Genomic DNA, 23453 nt, shown 5'->3' with positions numbered 1-23453 from the left:
TGCGCCCCCCCATCCCAATTATCCTGACGTTAATTTGGACAAAAATGTCTTCCTGTATGTTACTTAAAGAGACAAGGAAGAAACAGTATTGCTTGCCAGGATTATAGAAGTGAACCATGAAAGCCTTATGGCTGGACATCGCTCTTCAGCTGATCTCAAAGTATTTAACACCAGCACTCCGAGTTGCCCACATTTTACATCAGCAACACGTTTGAGGAGTGAATTAGGGGCCTCCTTATGGAATGGCATTAGTAGAGTTCAGCACATGATTCAAATGGTGGACTCTGGAGTCTTAACCCCAGTGAGCTTGAACAAAAACATAATTTAATCATCAAGACCAGAAAGGCTAAAAGATTTAACAGCAGAGAAGGGTGTGGGAGACCTGATCCAGCAGAATGAGTTTGAAGGAACGTTGATGGAGTTGGGAAAGGATATTCTACCGAGTGGGAAAGTAACAGAGTTTGTACTTTCAGATTCTTTATCTTTGATCTTCGTCTACCTCAACAGTGGCATAATGTGACTTTCCATCTCCAAAGCAGGGCAGGATTAGAAGGAAACGATAGGCAGTAGGTGGTAGCCAAAATGGCAAATCTAGGAATAAAAACTCAACCTCAAACCTGTTTAGTCAAATTCTGACCGTGTCTCTTGCTGTGGCCCTGTTTCTTAAGTTGTATGAATCCATCAATGACAACTTGAAGGATCAGGGAACCCTTATGGTGATGATGCATACAAAAATATTATAGTTTAACAAAGGTAGCGGGCGCCCCTCTCTCGCAAGAACAGACATGATAACCTGTTCGGTGGTTATTAACCACTTGAGAGTTCGCAGCCACTGCTTTTACTCACTGTGCCTTTCACAGATGGGAAATATCCATTTGCATATCAGTCTTTGTCCTGCCCAGGGGCAGTCCAGCACCGAAATACAATGGCAATTCCAATCTGAACGAGAGTACCACCAGCAACCCCATACACGTGTTTCACCCTTGTTGGGGATCATCAGTGAGGTGAAGCTGATGCCTCTCTAAGCACAGTGAGAGGGAGACCACGTCTGGTTGCCCCCAGGAGACCTAGGGTTACCAATCCCAGGTTCCTTAACAAATAGTTTAACAAAGGTAGCGGGCGCCCCTCTCTCGCAAGAACAGACATGATAACCTGTTCGGTGGTTATTAACCACTTGAGAGTTCGCAGCCACTGCTTTTACTCACTGTGCCTTTCACAGATGGGAAATATCCATTTGCATATCAGTCTTTGTCCTGCCCAGGGGCAGTCCAGCACCGAAATACAATGGCAATTCCAATCTGAACGAGAGTACCACCAGCAACCCCATACACGTGTTTCACCCTTGTTGGGGATCATCAGTGAGGTGAAGCTGATGCCTCTCTAAGCACAGTGAGAGGGAGACCACGTCTGGTTGCCCCCAGGAGACCTAGGGTTACCAATCCCAGGTTCCTTAACAAATAGTTTAACAAAGGTAGCGGGCGCCCCTCTCTCGCAAGAACAGACATGATAACCTGTTCGGTGGTTATTAACCACTTGAGAGTTCGCAGCCACTGCTTTTACTCACTGTGCCTTTCACAGATGGGAAATATCCATTTGCATATCAGTCTTTGTCCTGCCCAGGGGCAGTCCAGCACCGAAATACAATGGCAATTCCAATCTGAACGAGAGTACCACCAGCAACCCCATACACGTGTTTCACCCTTGTTGGGGATCATCAGTGAGGTGAAGCTGATGCCTCTCTAAGCACAGTGAGAGGGAGACCACGTCTGGTTGCCCCCAGGAGACCTAGGGTTACCAATCCCAGGTTCCTTAACAAATAGTTTAACAAAGGTAGCGGGCGCCCCTCTCTCGCAAGAACAGACATGATAACCTGTTCGGTGGTTATTAACCACTTGAGAGTTCGCAGCCACTGCTTTTACTCACTGTGCCTTTCACAGATGGGAAATATCCATTTGCATATCAGTCTTTGTCCTGCCCAGGGGCAGTCCAGCACCGAAATACAATGGCAATTCCAATCTGAACGAGAGTACCACCAGCAACCCCATACACGTGTTTCACCCTTGTTGGGGATCATCAGTGAGGTGAAGCTGATGCCTCTCTAAGCACAGTGAGTAAAAGCATATTAAATTATTATTATAATATTAATTGAAAGGTACATCACAACAGCAAAGGAGACGGCAGTAGGATGCCCCCAAGGCAGAGTCGAAGGAAAAACTGAACACTCAGGAAAATATCACTTCCACTATTCATACTTAACTTTAAAGACATAAAATCTAAGAGCTTGAGCACCATTACATCTATGAGGGGTTGACCTGGCCGATGACTATGGGCTTGAGACATCAAGTGGAATGAATGAACAGAGAGTAAATATAGTACTAGAAACACAGGATAGGTGTTTAGATGTCTTAACTACAAGCCTAGAGGTCTGGAAAGCCCTGCTAGTGCAAGCAGATGGCTCTTTGGTGGTGGACATAGAGGATGAAATGGCAATCAAGAACTGGCCGGAACAAACACCTTCAAAAACTAACAAGGATTACCCCATTTTGGTAGAAAAAGAAGAAAAAGTACAGGAAGAGTGGCAGCGCCAGTAACATCCAAAAAACAGAACACTGCTCCTTTGGTGAAATCAAATGACTCCAGTCAATTTTTACGGAACCTTTTAATTACTCCCAAATGGGTGAAAACAAAAGTCATCAAATATCAGAAGTGGAAGCTACAACATGCTGCTGAAAGGAATCTTTTTAAAGAAATCAGTGAGATAGATACATTGGATGAACAATCAATGAATAATTCAGGGAACCCATTAATGAATCTATCAGTAAATTTGATCGATGGTGAGGTGGAAGGGCATTGGAGTTGCTCAACAAGCGTGCCAACCAATCATTAGCTGATGAAAATGCAGAGGATAAAGACCAGTGTGATAATCTTCGAAAGGTCAGACATGTGGCATTGACTTGTGAAAAAACCAACTTGAATAGTGTAGAAAATGGAGTACAGCTGGATTTAAAATACCAGACTTTGACAGATAAAAGGCTGGCGAACCATATAAGGTTTTCTGCAATAGAGAAATCCAAAGCTGAAAGACTGAAAACAGTGACACAATCCAAAATGTCGGTGTCTTTCACTGATTCAATGGCTAACAACACAATGTTAAGAACAATCAAGGGCAACATGTTTTTAAATGAGCAAAAGACCGGAGCCTCAGAAAGTTTGTACAGATCTACAGCAATAGCTGGCAAAAGATCTTTGGCGGATATTGAACATGCCCATAAACGCAAATATGTATAAACATCCTCTAAAAGTGACCAGGCTTTCCAAGAGTCAAAGACAAGGAGAGAAGGGAATAGAAGAGACAATTCAAGATACTTAAGACTGGAAAGGCTAATCGATAAAGTGGATAATGTCATCCTAAGCAGGAGCAATGTGATCAATCTTTTCCACTGTATACCCAATTTGTGACAAATGTACTCATACGACTTAGCAGTGATCGATTTTCAAAGGGAGGAAATATTGGACTTTGTGTATTTGCACCTATACTCGAACAATGTAAAACACGCCCTACTGGAATCGACCGAGAACCTTCCAAAGTTGGATTGAGACCTGACAATTGTTGCAGAAAGTTTCTCAGGGGATCTGGTAAGGATTTAAGATTATATAATCCATGCACAATTGGATAGAGTGCCAGGGAGGTGGAGTGGACAATTTAATTATTGGAGGACCAATTTGCGTCTTCAGACAGCCCACCTGGTATTATAATAACAGACCTGAAAGCCATGATAAATTTGTCCCATTGGGTTTAGTCATGAATTTCCAGCTAAGGATCATTAATTCAGGGACTAAAGCTTGAGATCCAGAAAGGAAGAAACACAACAGTACTTGAAAGTGCAACGCGGTTATGGTTACCGGACACCCAAATGGGGACTAATTTACAGTAGATGGGTGTAGATAAGACATCTAGAAAAGTATTCTTGGCTTGCTGGAATAAAAGGGGATTTTCCCACTTACTTAAAAAAGAGGTGGGATTGAATGGCAGAAGTATGATTTGTGATGTTTTCAGGAAATGTGGCTACAAGAGAAACCGAGTCTGGATGGATACACAGTCATTTTGAATCCTGCATCTAGAAGCCAAGAAATAAAAGGAGACTGCGGGTCTTTTGATAGCCATAAGAAATGGTAAGGCCTAGAAGTGAACCTCTCAGAACATGTAAATCCACTTATTCAAAGAGTAGTAATTCAAGTTGATAAAGCAGCCACCCCCACTAGGAAGGCTGGAGGCATAGCCCATCTTTGATTAATGTATACTGGAACCCCTTAGTAATGGGGGAACTGGAATTCATTAAGAAGGTTTCAGAAGCAATTAATAAAACATATATGATGGAAAGTAAAGGCTCACTAATAATCTGCAGGGACTTGAATGCTTCATGCCTTAGTAGTAATGGGGAGGTGAGTCGCCACCTTCTGCAAAACCATCTGTACAGAGAGGGGTGACATGAATTGAACGTATGGATTCCAGAGATTTCCATATTCTAAATGCACATTTTGATAGTGATAAACCTTGCAGACGAACCTGGTTGTTTGGCAACCAGACAGCCTTGATTGATTACATCTTTGTTTCAATAGACCTGGTGTGGGAGATAGATAGTTCTGAAGTGATAGACATGAAAGCCAGTAACCACAGACTTTTGAAACTGAACTGGACGGATGGCACTGATAAAGTATATACTGTGATGAATATTGAGGTAGAAGTTGTGAATGTTGGAACTCGGCTAAACATGTCTATCAAGAAAGTTGAACAGTTAACCATGTATCGATGAGAATGCATAAAAGCAAAATGGCGGATTTGATTTTGCCATCGAATTACACATTGGGCCTCATTACGACCCTGGCGCTCACGTAATTAAGGGTGCCGTTATGGGACCGGCCCCCTTCATTACGGGTGAGCTGATTACGAGGTTCCCTTTGCGGGACCCGGAACAGATGTCTCGTAAAACCAGACATCCTTTCCAGATCCCACGAGGGGAAGAGGGAGCTAATAACGGGCCATTCGTAATGTGCCCGTTATTTTCTTCCTCCCCATTCCCATTGAGCCCTATGGGGGCTCAAAAATCGAATGGGGAATGGTTCCTTCCAGGAGGAATTGCCGGGTCCTCCAATGTTGGAATGACCCGGTAATTCCCCATTGAAGGAACATGGTATTGGAGCCCGGTTTGGAGGCAGCCATGGTGCAAACAGCACCATGGCTGCCTCCAACCTCGTATTAAGGCCCATTGTTTTAGCAAAATGTTGTTAGCAATAAACAAAATCAGTCTGGTAACACAGTGATCATCAGCATACATATGTACATATGATAAAGAGTTAGTTGGGAAATGGAAAGAATTACGGAGAGACCTCCAATGGCTTAATTTTTACCCACTTGATGGTAATAAAACAGCTGTCAGGGAGGTCAAAAATACATATAAACACTTGGTCCGATGGCATAGGGTGACAATGTTCCAAAGAAATACAGAAGACAAGCTTATACTGCTAGTGGACACTAATAAAAAGATAATGAAGGTGCCCAGGTTTTTAGGCAAACAAATGGGGTCTCAGAAGCTGAATGGATGGACCATTTTACAACTTTGTACTCTAATGAGTCAACAAGGAAGCATGTTTTAGAACAGAATTTGAAAGAAAATTGGTATATTAACTACAACATGGAAGAAATAGTCACATTAATCAGGAAAGCAAGCAATTCTTGAGCCCCTGGCTCACAATGGGCTAACAAACATTGAACTTAAACAAGAACTGGAACTATGGGCCAGATTTATGGGCATTCGTTGAAGGGAATTGGTAGAGTGAGGGATATTATCACCTCATGGTGAAGAGCGGTTATGGCCCCGATTTACAAGAAGGGCAATAGGGACAATCCAGAAAATGATCACTCTATTGCAGTTCTGGATGTAACTGGAAACATTCCATGGATCTCTTTTCCTATTCAGACTAAATGAGTGGGCAGTGATTGTGGGTCAAGTGGAAATATTTCAAATGGGGTTTGTTAGAGGCTTGTGAACAAGTTTAAATATCTTATTTTTAAATGTCCTCAAAGGAAGAGCCCTTGAGGGTAAATCATGAACATACCTGGCCTTTGTGGATCTCACCCAGGTATTCGACAGCGTGAGCAGGTCACATATGTGGTGGAAACTGGAGAATTGGAATTGCTCAGCTAGACCTGTAGAGCAGTTAAAGTCAGTGCATATTGATACATCTCTAAGGGTGAGAACGAACATAGCTGGTTGCTGTCAGAGGAAATAACAGCGTCCAAGGATTAAAGCAGAGATGCCCATTGGCACCTGTCTTGTTCAACTTATATCTCTCTGACATAGGACCTAAATTGACTGAGGCCAAAGCATTCCCACCTATAATTGGTTGAGGAAAAATAGGCTGGCTCCTATATGCAGATGACTTGATTCTGCTGGATCAGATGTCAATTTGTCTCCAGCGTCAATTGGACAAACTAGGGAATACACTGCCGAAAAACAAATTATCAATAAACAAAGAGAAAACAAAGATTTTTATATTCAGTAATGTGCATAGAAAGAAAAAACAACAGTTTGATCGACGGCAGGGAACAATGAAAATAGAAAAGGTAGACCTCATTAGATACTTGGGGTAAGTATAAACAGAAGTAAAAACGAGAACCATACTGGAAAGGATATAAAAAAATATAGCCAAAATTTGGCAAACCAAGCAAGGTTCTTAGAGCCGAAGTACTGCCACTTTTCTTTGCTAATAATTATAAATGTTTACAGAGCAAAAGTTGTCTCCACTATGACCTACGGTTCGGAATCCATGCTCTTTATCCCCAAGAACTTATGGTCGGTAAACAAAGGGATATTTTGGAAACTAGTCCTTCGTCTTCCGACCTCAACCCCTATCCAGGTGATTGGAAGAGAATTGGGATTGGTTTCAATAAGGGCTTGTGTAGACTGGAAATCTTTAGCTTTGCTCAAGAAATGTGTTGTAGCGGCCACACTCCAACATTTTGAATGTTGTGACAAGAAATGGATTTTGGAAATGGCATACTAAAAAGGTGGGTAACCTTTTGTAGAGCATTTGTGTCACAGAGAAAGAATTAAGAGAAAATCCTGACAGAGTTAAAGAAAAGATCTGGAAAACGGATTGGATACGTACATTAGATGAATCTAATGGGTGTACATTGTTTAATCAATTGTCAGAAGAAGTAAGAGCACTTGTTTCGGTGCTGAAATATTTGTCGAAGTTTCCAAACAGATAATTTAGAAAGCAGTTTATGAGCTTTAGGTTAAACATGCTTCCCACGAAAGAAGTGCTCTCAGTAAGATATGGTTGTAGACCAAGAGACATGATGTGCATTTTTCTAAGAAAAATGAGTGTTTGGTCAAATGTGATTGTGACAATTGAATGCAAAAGGTTTGTAATAAGCCGACAATTCAATAAAAAAAGTATCATTACCGAGGGCCCTTGTTCGATTGCTTACAAAGTGGGCGTAGGATTTTTTAAAGAAAATGTTTAAAAATCAGCTTTTGTAACAGTTGATCGAAATCGGGGTGTCACCAACATGATTTTTCTAACTCCATGCCCCACACCTTCCCATATCTGATTGCATAGCTGATGGGCTGTTCGGTTTTGCCCCATACTCCCCTCACTAACCACACACCAGACCAGGATCCCACGCTGCACGCAGCAGTGTCAGCCAGAGACACCACAAACAACATGGCTTGGTCTGTTGCTGGACCTTCGGATTCACTGAGTGCCAGTCACCATATCTAGGATGTACTCGTACATCTCATACAAAAAAAAAAAAACTGGAAGTAAATTTACACTGAGAAGGTGTCATCCAGTAAGCACAAATAAGCAATTGCAGAGTCAACAAGACACAGGGCTGACCATAGTTGCTGATGCTGGACTTTTGGGTTCAGTGAGCACCAGTCCTTGAATCTAGAATGTATTCGTAAGTCGTATAGAACAGAACTGGATGTAACTGCACAATGAGAAGGTATCATCCAATAAACAATTGTAGTCTCAATGAAACACTGGGACAACCATAGATCTGCAATCGCTTAGCCCAGTACAGATTTGGATCAGGTAGCTCAACAACAGCGAAAGACATGCTCAAGCCTGGTAATCAGAACAAACTCCACAATAGACCGAGAATTTCTCTAGGAGAACTAATGCTCCAAAACTCTAATAAAGATACAGTACCCTTGGCAGGCACTGGATTGTAATCAGGAACATGGGTCTCCGATCCGCACATACTTTCACTAATACCAATATGTTCTCCTCTACACCAACACACTATAGAATGCAGCTAGACCGTTCATATAATACATCCTAGCAGCATACATACCTACACACCTCCATGAACACCTCAACAGTCTTTAGAATGCAGCTATACCTCATGAAAAATCGGCCCAGCTGCACACATAATCTCATACATGAGCTCCACCAATGCCAGAATGCAGATACCAAGTACAATCAGCCTTGCTGCAAACATTTTACTGATCTCACACAACCACTTCACAACGCCTACCATTAGAATGCAGCTATTCACCACCTAAACTGCACTGGCTGCATACATACTGAGTGCACCCAAGCACTAGTTAATACCCTGCTCTCTCCACTGACCTGGACTACGGTCCCCGATGGCATTCAACCCACAACACTTTCAGATCATACCAATGGTATATAAGACGTTATACAAATGCTCAATAACATAACATAACATGTCAGGAACTACCTTTTATATGCCTTTGTATTCAGGGTATTCATTAGCTTTTGAGACCTTCCAGCCATATAACATTGCATGCAATATATTGCGAACTTCCATTATATGGCACAGATTTTAATGTTATTTGAAAAAATGTATCGTACCTTCACTTTTAAAAATAAATCTACATGTGCTACACCAATTCAGGGCTAAAATGGCATTTATTTTTCACTCGAAAATCTTCCACTTTATAATAGCATTATATTAGTACAAAAACATTCAGAATTAACATGTGTAAACTGGTAATTTTCTTAGTTCTACAAATAGTGCATGAGTTTTCTTTTTAAAGATTGTCATTTAAATTGCTGGAATTTAGACATGTAATTTTTAAATATTATGTTTTGTTATAAACGCAGCTGTATTTTCGACCACGGGGTACAGTTTACCGCAATACATGCAGATGTGTTGCTTGTTTGAGAAATACACATCATACTAAAACACTGTTCTAAATAAGTCACATACTTTCCTGGAAATAAAACAGTATGATTTAATTATGCCTCATAGGTTTCTCATGAAATGTTCTTCTCTCGTAAAATTCTGAACACAGAACGCAAATGTTCAAGAAAGTAAATGCTTTATTTATGATGTGCTTCCTTACTAAAAAGACAGCAATGAGTAAAAACAACACACAATTATATGTGGGTATTGTAAAATACAGGTTTTCCTTCAATCAGTATAAGGAGGATCAATTCACCAAGATCATCCAATACCCACAATCAATGTTCAAATGCTAAGTGACCTTTCATCTTGATATTGATCTGTTACTGACATACATGGCATTGTTGACAAATATTGAAAGGGTGACCTACAGGATCACAGGGGATGGAAAACCATAGGTCCCTTCTTGATCTGTAAGACTAAAGGTGTGTTCTTCGATGTAAGACACTTCTATTCGCCTGGGTAAACATGTGGACACTCGGCACTATGAATTGTGCACTGCACTTTGAACCCCTGTCCTTACTCTTACATCTTTGACTGCTGCCCCCTTATTGATTTGAAAACCCAGTTGTACACCGTCTCTCAAATTGAACTCTAACGTGTATATCTCAAAGACAGAATGTTCATGCTGACCGTATTATATTTGCTTGTGACTTTCAATGTATGAGTTACAAATCCCAAAATATTTTAATATTTCAAATGAATTGGATATTTGATGTCAAGTACATTTCAATAGTTAATATACAGTTATCACTTGCTTCATTCATTCATTCAAATTTTGAGAAAAGCATGCATGAACCCTTCAGGGTAATCGTTTATTCCATAAGTCTTAACACCACACATTTGATCAAACTGATAATCCAATGTAATAAGAATCTCCTTCACTGGTGATAGCCAGCCATACCTAATGTCAGTTGTAGATTTTATAGACAAGGATAGGTGACAGGAGACACCCACATTCAGTGATCAAGAGCTGACTATCTTGGCAGAGAAAGGGGTATACAAATCAAAAAAGAGACAAGACTGTTTGAATAAATTAAGTACCTAAAAGGTTTGAGTAATGGGGCTCCAATATGGCAATACATGCACGACTGTATCAATCGCGTGACCATCTACCGCATGATCATTGATAAGGGTTTGAACAAGAAGAAGAGGCGGTTGAGGGCATTGTGGTAGAATAACACTGAAAGTCCATGACAAAAGAAGGTGGGTGTGTGACAGCGACAATGGGGAGCATCGGTGACAGAGGCTTTAAGAGCCAGACCATAATTTAGAGGCACAATTCACAGATGGACGTTTGTACATGTGCGCAATTTGCACAAAATGCGTGGATATCAGAGGTGGGTTGCCCAACAACATGCACATGACCACAAGCCTATTGAAGAAAAACATACATGTCCTGCCCAACACTGGACCCTGATGTAGCAATGTAGGTTTGATCACCAAAAGCAAACCTACACTGCGGCAATGGATGTAATAGAGACCACCAAATTAGTGAAAACCCTGTTCAATGGCATCAAGTTTCTTAGATGACCATACAATATTACACATTGTCAGAAAGCTCAGACAATCCATATATGATATGATAAGTAAGAGCATAATAGCCCAAGCTCAATAAGGATTCTTTAATTGTAAGTGTATTCGCAGAACACCATCTCTGTACAACAAATACATGACTTTTCATTGCACCTTGTACATCCAGTGACACATCAGAAGATGTGAAGAAAAAGTGGCATTCAAGTATGATTCTTTTGATGAACCTGATGGCCATCGAGCAGGTAGCAGTGCCCCACAATTGTCTGCCACCACAACCACTGCAACCACTACTAAAAATGCATGCCTGCATCAACCCTCTTAGCCGACCTTTGCAGTTAGTCAGTATTGTTACCACCGGTACAACTAAATAAGAATCTAATATGATGCACCCTAGGCTTGCAACCAGCTCTGCTAAAGTATTGCTGTCTACCAGAGTTCTTGATTCCTCCATATGCTTCTAAAACTTTCTTCACAACATTAGACATGATTCAATACATCCTACAGCCAGATTAAACAGTCCCACAGGTGGTGGTATGTCTGAGGCCTTATGGAGAATGTTTGCTACCTACCAGCAAATGCCTTTGTGCTTCATGGATTGGGTAGAGAATCTCAACACGCACTAGGACTGAGCTATATCAGAGCTCAAGCCACAGGGTGAAAATGAGTATAATGTAGATGAAGGCACTACTTGTCACCTATAGAGATATGTAACCACATATTTGCCAGAATGTACACAATCAAGTCCTGACCCACAAGGGCATCCAGATACAAACCATCGAAAGGAGCATTGTCTTCATGGACAAAGTAGCAGCTTTTCTGAAATGGAAGGTGATAAAGTACTTGGTAGCTGTCTCCCTCAAACATAGTATAGAGCCACAGGTTGGAACCTTACTGCTACATCCCCTTACTGCCTTCCCTGTGTTTAATCAACTTCTATTACTCAGTGCTCCATTGCTTCCCAGCTAGGTGTCCAGTTGAAATATGGGCATACTTTTATACATAATCCCACACCCTTGAATGCCTTCAGACAATCCAATACCTTAATGCCACAATACTTGGGTATGCAGTCAAGCAGTCTCTGTCACCAGGTTTTGTTACCCCCATTACCATTACCATTGGTGATTGGCAGTCCAGAGATGTGATCAGCAAGAGCACCTTGTCGTCTCCTGACACTTCACAGTACATCATCAAAAGCATAGCAGAATTATTTTTGTGGCTGTTTTGAGTGTATTTGGTTAGGCTGGTGCTAGTTGAGATGAGAATTGAAGATTTGTGGGTGTTTATTTGTTTACTGTGGCTAATAGAGATAACGTGCATTTTTTATATATTTCTTCATGGAAAATGTTATGTTGGCACAGGGTCTGGCAGATTGGCAGACACCTGCATATGCCCGGTAGGTGTCCCCTGCATTATCGGTCACTACGGCCTGCCGATGAATATCATGATATCATGATATGCCTATGATTCCACCGGGGTGTGTGCCACATGCATATCCTCTCAACACCCAATGCAGAGAAGCGCTGGCTTGGGTTCTGCATTTGCAAATGTCTCTGTTGTCTGCTGCCCATGTAGACATGATGTGTGTGCCATATGTATGTGATGTACGTCCCTTGATGTGTGCATTGTCTGATGTTTCCCTTTCTCCTCTTTTGCAGCCTCTGTTGCCAGCACCTCCATGGCCCAGGACCATGGCTGTGTGTGACCCACCCATGGCCTGCACACAAGGAGAAAAATGGCAGAGGTGCAGTTATCAGATGGGATGGCACAGGAGCAGCAGCAGACAAGGTATGCAGACACACAAAGCCACCTATGGACTACTGCAGCCCTGTCTGCTGTGGCTAGGGTTTTGCTAGCTCTTCTTTGGTGAGTGAGGGTCCCAGACTCATGGATATGCTGATTATCCACAGTTTCCCTCCTCGCCATTGCGTGTTGTGTTTGGAGTCCTCCACGAGGCCCTCACATGCTCACCAACCATACCAGAAACCCTGGTACATTCCTGGTTCTTGCCTCTCTCTCACCTGGAGGTCTTTGCTTGTCCGGCCTTCGGCCTTGGTCTTCCCCTGGTTCGTCTCATTCTCTGGTGGGCTGCACCAGCTCTGCAGCTTGTAGTTTCTCTCGACATGCGTGTCTGCACATTTATAACATGCCTGTACACAAGTCTTTCTAGGGGTGACAAGACAAGGAGGGGGAAACAAGGGAGGACAAAGTAACAATCCTACTTGTCCTTGTGTCATTCAGATCATGCAAGTGCAGGAAGATGGAAAGGGGGACTAGCCAGGGGGGAGGGGAAGGGGGAAGTTAGCTAATTCACAAGTGCAGCCAGTGTGTGGTTCATAAGTGCAGAGAGAAGGGACTGTAGGAATGCAGACAAAGTGCTGGGGAGCCCAGAAGCAGTGCAATGGCAACTGGACATGCAGGAGCATGGGCCCGAGTTCAGAGCAGTCAGGTATATCAGCAGGGGAGAGGAAGAGAGAAAGCATAAGTGAAAAGGAAGGTCTTGAGTTGCTTCCAGAACCAGAGTTCCAGTTGGAGGCCCCAGCCGAGAAGCTAGATTTTCCCCAAACTCTCTGCTTGGAGAAGCGTCTCACGCTCAGAGGTTTGGAGGTGGATGAGCAGAGAGCTTGATAAGGAAGATGTTTTGGAAGAGTAAGCTGGAGGTAGAGCGGTACCAGCCCCCAGAAAGCCTTGGGGACAAATCAGAGGGTCTTGAAGTTGATCCTTGCAGCCACAGGGAGCCTGTGAAAAGATTTCCGAGCTGGACAGATATGATCCCTGGGCTTGAGGCCAAGGACAAGTCTCACAGACCTGTTCTGGATAAGTTGTAAAGGTCGAAGAGTAGAGGCAGGAAGATTTAGAAAGAGGCTGTTGCAATAGTCCAGCCTAGAGAGGACCAGAGCTTCTGGGGGAAAGTGAGAAAATAAATAATACCTCTGAGAAAGGGCAGCTGGTAGTTTGTCTTCTTAGAGACATCAGAGATGTGAGGAGAGAAGGCGAGGGTGGAGTCGAAAATGATACCAAGGTTCTTAGCCTCACAGGAAGGAGCAGGAAGAGAGCCCAGAGTGGGCAGCCAGAGAGAGAGAGAGAGAGAGAGAGAGAGGAAAGGAGAGAGCAGGTGTCCCAGTAAGGAGGATCTTAATCTTACTGGCATTAAGGCAGAGATCATTGGTGCCACATCATTCCTGAATTGCAGCCAGATAGTCTGGTATGAGAGACTCCCTTGATCATATCCTGACCAGCCGTATCTGTTCTGTACTCCACTGAACCACTTCCTCGCTCATGGTACCTCCAGGAAGAGCTTGACTCACATGTAAGGTGTTCCTTACTCTTTATTCTGAAGGGGCACTGACAATTGTAATGTCCATTCTCATTATGGTTCTTCATTGTTCTGTGTCTCTTCCACATCTCAGTATTTGTCGAGGGAATAATCCTTAGGTATTCCATACTCTTCCTCATCCCAGTGGATCGTGTGTCACTGTTCCTACAGAGGTATATTGGGGTACTAGATAAAGTGTTAGGGTCTATAGGGTAAAGAGGTCGGTAGAGTGTTGGACGAGGTCTGTCATGCCTCATTCTCAGAGATGTCCTCCCTTATCCCCAGTGAGGAGTCTCTCCCCATGAGATCCTCCCTCTGAGTACCACCCCCAGGGGGACTAACGGGTATAAACTTCACCTCCCTGGACCCATGGGAAGGGTCTCCCCCTCGGGGAGAAGTGACAACATCTTGGAATTCATTACACTATGTAGGTTGTTGTGGATGGAATGATATTGAGCCTGAACTTGCACACAGTCACAGCAGGTGTGTTAATTGGAATGGCAGTGTCAGTGTGATTGTTTTATGATGCACAAGTGCATGCCATGGATATAAGGTGAGACGTCCTGTGACGGAGGCATTGTGTCCACTTCATCGATGATGTGCACATAAGGACATGCAACTGCTGTGAGTGTGATTTTATTAGGCATGGATGTGTCAAGCCCATGAATGGGTCTATACATCAAGCCAAAATCCACTTGCGACACATCCACTCATGGGTGATACAGTAAATGCTGCTACAGCATTTTCCCACATGCAGGGGTAATGCACATGGTAGAACAATGGTATGGTAATTGGTGTGTGGGCAGTATGGTGTTAGGTTCCGTGCATTCCTGTTTGCATCTGCCATGGCCTGCCTATATTCTGGCATGCAAATACCAACATCTAGAGGAGTAACAGTTAAAGTGCGCTCAACTACCTAAAATCATGTCAAAATGCAGCAGAAAATACCCATGAGGTTCCCCTTGGTATCTCAAAAAGTAATAGACAATAGAGATTGTGGTGTGTATTTGTACTGCGCAAACAGACTTCAAGTTGCAGTAATTAATACTCTAAAACAGGTTTAAAATTCCAAAACACTGTCATGAAATATAGATGTGGCCGACTGATGTGTGAGTAGTGATTTATTCTATGTACAGCCCACGTGTTTCGACCAATTGGTCGTTCTCAAGTTATTAATATAGTTGCAACAATTGAATCATCATCAACCAGAAAATATATACAATTGTTGGTGTGTGATCAATTAGGACCATCAAAGCATAGGTGATACCTAAATAATGTCCAATTGTGCGATTAACAAAGAAAAATAAACATATGTACATTCAGTGCAGAAATGCATTGTAAATAACATCAAATCGGGTGTACGTACATACCCATAATCAGTCAAGGACAGTCATGGAGGGCGAGAACAGTTGTGGTGGAATAAGATGTAAAATTCCTTAGCATATGATCATAGTTCAATTGTCATTATGTTAGTGAGATTCTAAATTTGTTAGAATGGTTCCTTATCAGAGAGTAATTTTGCTGTTCTAGTTAAATCCAAACAACTAAATCCGAATAGTGATTAGTGGAAAATTAGCATTATATTAGAGCATTGGTGAGACCCATTACCAAGAATTAGGTGTGCCTAAGGTGCATGTAAGAAATCATGCAATGTGAGAATGCTAAAATACTCACCAAATAATTCTGGCGGTGAATCCTAAAGGGTGAGACATGCAATTAAAGAATGGGTTTAAGTATATAGAAAGACTCAAGGATTCATTAGGTTGCAAAGAACTGTTACCTCTACCTAAATTGCTCTTCGAACAAGGGCGAACGTTCCTTACCCTAGCTGTTCATTTGCCAGACTTCTCTGGTGGATTCAGTTGATTGAATTGTACAATAATGGTGCCTTTTTCATATACCAATATTCTGGACCATCAATTCCTAAAAAGATATTAGTTATGGTTAAGTTGCTGTTTCCATAGGAAGAGCACTTTTTGGGCGGCTTATAACTTCGCTCTCCCTGGACGGATCCTCACCAAACTTTGCAAAAATAGTAGTTGGGTCACTCTGAATTTTTTTGCAAAGTTTGGTGAGGATTCGTCCAGGGGGGGAAAAGTTAATGGTGGGGTCCCAAAACTTCAGTTTTTTCCCATAGACTGAATGGGAAAAAACTTTGAGCACGGCTACAGCCCGAACCGTTGGACGGATTTACACCAAATTTGCGGCAGGAACGCCGGCCTGGTCCCAAAAGCGTGCTTTTGTAAATTTGGTGTAAATCCGTCCAGTATTTTTTTAAAAAATGACCAAAATGTAAGGCAAAAAAATTAGTGATATCTGCGTTCGCTTCGCGGACGGACTTCCCTGTTCGCTCTGCGGACAGCACCCCGATTGGCCCATGGCCTTGCGTCATGTCCGCGGACATGCGACATGTTCGCTGATTGGACGGCGAGGGGCGTGGAGCGCGTCAGATTTTCTGTGGCGCCCGCCATCTTGTATTCGCAGTCGACCGCGTACAGCGCAGTGAAACGTGGATAAAAAATTGTATTTAGTGCCGCGTGTTGGTGTGTAAGAGTGTTTGGGGAGGGTGGGGGAGTATGAGATAGGTTCAATGTTTTTTTTTTTTATGTGCTAGACGTTTTTGTTGCGTTCGATTTGTCCACGGAGAACACAGCTGTTCTGACATTTTGTAAATAAACTTGATGGTGGGGTGTTTAGAGGACGGAGTATGTGTCATTTTTGTTCGCAAGGAAGGTAAAAATGAGCTATGAACACTTGCGGTGTACTTAATTGTTCGTAAATACACAAACTGGGGGTGTCCTCAGGAAGCTGTCCGTATTGTAATCTGTCTAGTTGAATGTGTTCTAAGAACACTCGCAGTGTCCCGAAATGGTTGCAATTACACAAAATGGGGGTGTTCTGAGAACGTTGTTTGTATTGTTCGTTGTCAGGGTGAAAGTGTTTTAAGAGCACTCCTTTTGTTCGCTAATAGTACAATTTCCTATGGGTGTCAACTGACTTTTTGTCCACTAAAGAAACGATAAATCCGGCTGGTGTGCGCCGACATTATGTGATAATCCTATGACTGGCGCTATTGACCTGGCTGACTTGCTTTTGCGACACTAAATCATATCTCCCGCCCCTAAGCCTGATATTATCAAAGCATTCATATTCCCTGCCTCTAACCGTGACGTTACAGTGTGCGTAATCAAACGCGCCCAGTCGTCTCCAGTACTACGCGACTTTACACAGAACCCGGAAGACAACACACATTATGTCACAACACAGCGCGCCACAATTCGGAATATGAAACTGTGATTTAAAAGCAAACAGCAAGATTGTAAATGTTGTAAAGTACATTTATTTGACATCAAATGTTTAGAGAATATTCAGCAATTTGCATTTGTCTTTGTTGTCGATCCGCAAAAGTTCATGTTGAGACACGCGATGTTCCTTTGCGGTACAGAGAGTGTTAGATCAGCTTACAACTCAGTGCGCAACAATTCGGAATATGAAACTGTGGTTTAAAAGTAAACAGCAGGATTGTACATTTGGTAAAGTACATTTATTTCACATGAAATATTTAGTGAATATTCAGCAATTTGCTATTGTCTCTGCTGTCGATCAGCAAAAGTTTATTTGGAGCCACGCGTTGTTCCTTTGTGGTAGATAGGCTGTTGGTTTATGATAAAAGCAGTAAATGGTCGCTCTGATAATCGGAAGGTTGCTCCAACAATGAGCCATTAGACCACCCTATTGGTTGGTATGTTGTTTGTAGCCGCTAGTACTGCGTGAGTGCATATTGGTCCTTGGCGATTGTCCCATAAAATGGTGAGGGTCATGAAGTTGCATATTTGGACCTGCACCTGTCAGTTGAAGACGCCATCCGCTGGAGTCTGTAAATCGTGACATAGGCAAAATGGAGCCACATACCTGTTTTAAAAAACATAAATTAGTGTCTACAGCCCATCTTTATTAAAAATCATCATTTTATTTATTAGGGCGTGAAAATATTTGCTATCGAAGATAGTGCAACAGAGTATGTTAATAATAAAATAATAATATTTTCCCATTCATATAGCGCTAAGAACCGTGAGGTATCTAAGCGGTGCTTATTATTAACCACAGTGTGTGGTGCTCATTTATCGACAACGGAAGGATGAAAGGCTGAGTTTGGCCTTGCCGGGATTCAAACTTGCGTTAGCAAGCTGTGCACGGATGTCAAAGCGAGTGCTGTACTCGCTGTGCCACTTGACAGGCTACAGTGAAGTCGCACAGCGAGTAGAGCGGTTGACCGCCTATAGACCGGTTAAATTATTTCTATTAACCCACCCTGTGTTGTCTGCCTTTTTCAGAGCCCTCTAAACGACAGGGGATCAGTTCGGCGGTGATAGTGTGCGGTAGAAAACATTATGCCATTTTCAACGAACAAGTTCAACTTGAGCGGTCTTTAATGCTACGCTATTGTAATTATATTTGGTATAAAATAATCTAAAGGGTTACTTACAGTACAATTGCAATTTCCATTTTCTACGAGTAGTGCAGTCCCAAAATACGACTCTGCGTGTGCCAACGATCTTTCGAATAGTGATATAATATATAAAAGTGGTTTCGTTTCAGAAATTTCATCTTTATCTTCTCTTACGTTTTAGCAACACTCCTTCAAGAGAAGTCTTTCATCACAATCTCTGTTTGTCAAGGTCAAAACACAATACAACCTTATAGTCCGCTTCGTGAGCCTCTCCGGGGCCCGAGAAAAAAATGGAAGCAGCTGACCTTCACTGTGAACGAGCATAAATTTTTACTTTGAAACATTCTGTGTAAAGCCATCTGTAGAAGTTGTGGAAGCAGCTGACCTTCACTGTGAGCGAGCATAAATTCTTACTTTGAAACATTCTGTGTAAAGCCATCTGTAGTTTTTGTGTGGTTTTTGCACGCCATGTTTGTATATTGTTTGCGTGATATTAAAAAAAGTTTGTTTAAAGGACGTTATGGTTCTAAGTACAGCCGAAAGACCCCCAAAAATCGCAAGTTATGGTAAGCTTTGAAAAATAACTGGCGCCACCACCGTGCACTGACTAACACCCAGGACATTAAAGATGACATCGCAAATGTCATTGATGAAATCACTGATGACATCACGTGTGTATGTAATTTTCATGGTACTTTTCATGGAATTTGTGTACTAGGGATTTTTATTATAATGTTGCGAAAAAAGTGTCAAGGATATTGCAATAAATATCATACCGTTATTAGTGCTTTGAACGATGCATTGATATAAATAGCATTGTATTATGGGATTCTATCTAGTATACTGAGCTACTAATGGAGAAACATTGCATTGTGTGCAAGATGAAAGTATAATATGTGTAATGTTAATATGTTGAATAATGAAATAATAATTGTCCTGAAATGTTTGAAAATTCACAAAATGGGGTTGTTCTGAGGACGTTATTCGTATTGTGTGATTGCTTAGCTGTATGCAATGAGGGAATGGCACAGAGAGTAAACTGGACGCCGTCCGCGGACACCGCGGCTGTTCGTGGACAGGGCGTGCTACATCCGGGTTTTTCCAGGAAATCCAACATGGAAAGAAGACTGTACGGATCAGCCAATCAGATGTCGAGGTTGTGGATTTGTGTTGAAAGAGACTGTGTGTGGAGAAGATGGCAGAAGTGGAGAAAGTCAGGGTGTTGGTGCTCGGAGATATGTTTGTGCATGGTTTACAGCAGTACGCTGAATGCAGGCATGTTGCATAGAACTTTGATGTGAAAGGAGTGGAGGTGGTGTGGAGCAGTGTGTTTGATTGCAATGTACAGGGAATTGTACAAGTTTGTGAGGATATGGCCACGATGAACAGTCCGCATGTGGTAGTTTTGCACTATGGTGCTTTCCATTTGGGCAACGTCAGTGCCCCTACTTTGTTGGCTGATTTGGAACGCTTGGTTCAAGCAGTAATGAAGATCCTTCCAAATGCAAAAGTAATTTTTTTTCTGGATTACTACCTAGGGCAATATGGGACAATAGTTCAGTTTTTTGTCCTCAGCAAAATATTGCTAGGTGTGTCATCAACCGAGGCATGTGTGCCTTCATGCTTAGAGCTGGTATGTTCTTCTGTAACAATGAGAATATTGATGCCAGTAATGCTGTTAATTTTAAAGAAGATGGCATTTCTTTATCTTTTACGGGAAATGCCTTTCTATTTTGGAATGTAAGGGTTGCTTTGGAGAAGGTTATGTGAAGATTTTAGGAGTAAGTAAAAAAAAAAAACAAGAAAAAAAATACAAAATAACAGGTGTCTGTCAAGCATCTGTAAATAAAAAAAAGAAAAAGGTTCTTTTCAGAGCCAACTTCAAAGGGGAAATGGGGCACACTATTTAAATTTACATTCACCACGCTCAGATTTTCGATGTGTCCGCGGACATGGCGGTAGTCCGCGGATATGAAAATCACTACAAGGGGGTTAGTATGTTCTATGTTACATGTATATGAAATCAGGGATATTACGGTTAAGTTGTGCACTAAAAACCTATGAAATTCAGTGAAAAAACTTTGTTAAAGGGATGTTATGGTTAAGTTGCGCTACTAAAAACCTATGAAATTCAGTGAAAAAACTTTGTTAAAGGGACGTTATGGCTCAAAGTAAAACCGAAAAACCCCTGAAATTCGGCAGTTATGGTAACATAAGCAACCATAACTCGCGTCACCGTGCACTGCTAACAATAACACCCAGGACATCAAAGATGACATCACAAATGTCATTGATGACATCACTGATGACATCACATGGCTGGCTCTCCCTTTTTATCCTTTACTGACATATCGAAGCCACATAGTTTTCTTCAGTAACAGTCAGGAATTAAAAATTGAAAAGGTACTATATTTGTAGACTTAGGGTCCAGTCACATCATATGAAACATATACATAGCGGAAGATACCGGCTTGAAAGAGAGCAATCCTTTCTTTGCATGAAGATAATCATTATGGTTATCAGCACTTTCTTATAGTTTTATTTTTATTACTCTACCTTCCCTCTATATGCTCATATTTGTATACATTATACTCACTCTCCATAGAGTGAATGGGAAAAAATGTTTGCTCGTGCCTACAGTCCAAACCGCTGGACGGATTTCCACCAAATTTGCCCAGGAGCAGCGGATTGGTCCCGAAAGCGTGCTTTTGCAAATTTGGTGAAAATCTGTCCAGTATTTTTTTTAAAAATGACCAAAAAGTAGGTAAAAAAAAATTAGTGATATCTGTGTTGGGTTTGCGGACACACTTTCCTGTTCGCTCCGCGGAAAGTGTCCTGATTGGCCAATCGTCTTGCGTAATGTTCGCGGACATGCAAAGTGTTCGCTGATTGGACGGCGTGGAGCGTGAAGTGCGTCAGGTTTTTCGGTAGCGCCCGCCATCTTGGATTCGCGGACGTCCCCGGACAGCGCGGTGAAACTGTGTTCAAAATGTGTATTTTGTAGAGTGTGTTGGTGTGTAGGAGTGTTTGGGGAGGGTGGGAGTGTATGAGATAGGATGAAAGTTGTGTTTTTTATGTGTTAGACGTTCTTTTTGTGTTCGATTTGTTTGTGACCATCACAGGTGTTCTGAAATGTTCTAAATAAACTGACTAGGGGGGTGTTCTAAGGAGTCAATATGTGTCCGTTTTGTTCACAAGCAAAGTGAAACTGTTCTAAGAACACTCGCGGTGTCCGGGGAGTGTTCGTAGGGGGTGTCCTGAGGACGCTGTCCGTATTGTTCTCTGTCAAGTTGAATGTGTTCTAAGAACACGCGCGGTGTCCTTAAATGTTCACAAATAAACAAAAAGGGGGTGTTCTGAAGACGCTTCTAAGAACATTCCTGGTGTCCGGGGAGTGTTCGTAGGGGGTGTCCTGAGGACGCTGTCCGTATTGTTCTCTGACAAGTTGATTGTGTCCTAAGAACACTCGCGGTGTCCTGAAATGTTCGCAAATAAACAAAATGGGGGTGTTCTGAAGACGCTTCTTAGAACACTCGCGGTGTCCGGGGAGTTTTCGTAGGGGGTGTCCTGAGGACGCTGTCCGTATTGTTCTCTGTCAAGTTGAATGTGTCCTAAGAACACTCACGGTGTACTGAAATGTTCGCAAATAAACAAGATGGTGGTGTTCTGAAGACGCTTCTAAGAACACTCGCGTGTCCGGGGAGTGTTCGTAGGGGGTGTCCTGAGGACGCTGTCCGTATTGTTCTTTGTCAAGTTGAATGTGTCCTAAGAACACTCGCGGTGTCCTGAAATGTTTGCACATAAACAAGATGGTGGTGTTCTGAAGACGCTTCTAAGAACACTTCCGGTGTCCGGGGAGTGTTCGTAGGGGGTGTCCTGAGGACGCTGTCCGTATTGTTCTTTGTCAAGTTGAATGTGTCCTAAGAACACTTGCGGTGTCCTGAAATGTTTGCAAATAAACAAGATGGTGGTGTTCTGAAGACGCTTCTAAGAACACTCCCGGTGTCCTGGAATGTTCGTAGGGGGTGTCCTTAGGACGCTGTCCGTATTGTTCGTTGTTAAGTTGAAAGTGTTCTAAGAACTATCGCGTTGTTCTGAAATGTTCGTAGGGGGTGTCCTGAAAACGGTGTCCGTATTGTTCGTTGGCAAGTTCAAAGTGTTCTAAGAACACTCACATTGTTCGCGGACATTAAAAGTTTCCCATGGATCATAGTTGAAATGTTTGACTCTATGGATGTGATATGCTGCGGTGGTTGTTGCCAGGGCATAGAGTCTTGGGTGCATGGCCAATGGGCCATGCACCCAAGATTGTATGCCCTGGCAACAACCACCGCAGCATATCACATTCATATTTGCTTATAACTTTGGGTGAAAAACAAATGTATAAGGAACAAAGGTATTAGATACTATGGATGTGATATGCTGCTAAGGTTGTCCTTATTATTGTATACTTACTGTTTGGTCTAGTAATGGGAGTCCATGTTTTTCTTCTTCATTTCTGTGATAAAAGAAAATAGCATGTTAGTATTAGTATTTTGTAATGACTTATTACATTGTATAAGCAATATACTTTTATTTTTTTTCAACCCTTATATTTAGTAGAGTACAAATCAGAGTACAGTGCAATTTGCTCAGTTTCTGTATCTGTTGCTAAAATCATTGGGTCTGCGGGAGAAAACAAAATCCATGTTGGATTAAAAAAAAAACTTTTTCTGTTATGCTACAGTGTATTTGTTTGTTTGTTTTCAGTGTTCACTTGTTGTTTCTGGCTAATGCTTTATACTTTGCTTTGTTGTATTTTTTTTGGAGCAGTAACATATTCTTCATTTGTTTTGATATTATACAATTTTGGAGCAGTTAGATACCAATTGGTGTATTCTAACTGTCTATTTTTTTAATATATTTTAGTGGTTTTGATTTATCTATTTGGA

This window comes from Ambystoma mexicanum, chromosome 12 (genome assembly GCF_040938575.1).
Source record: "Ambystoma mexicanum isolate Mex_15411 chromosome 12, UKY_AmexF1_1, whole genome shotgun sequence".
Classification (NCBI taxonomy): Eukaryota; Metazoa; Chordata; class Amphibia; order Caudata; family Ambystomatidae; genus Ambystoma; species Ambystoma mexicanum.
The sequence above is the reverse complement of the archived record's forward strand: the minus strand, read 5'-3'. Positions refer to the sequence as shown.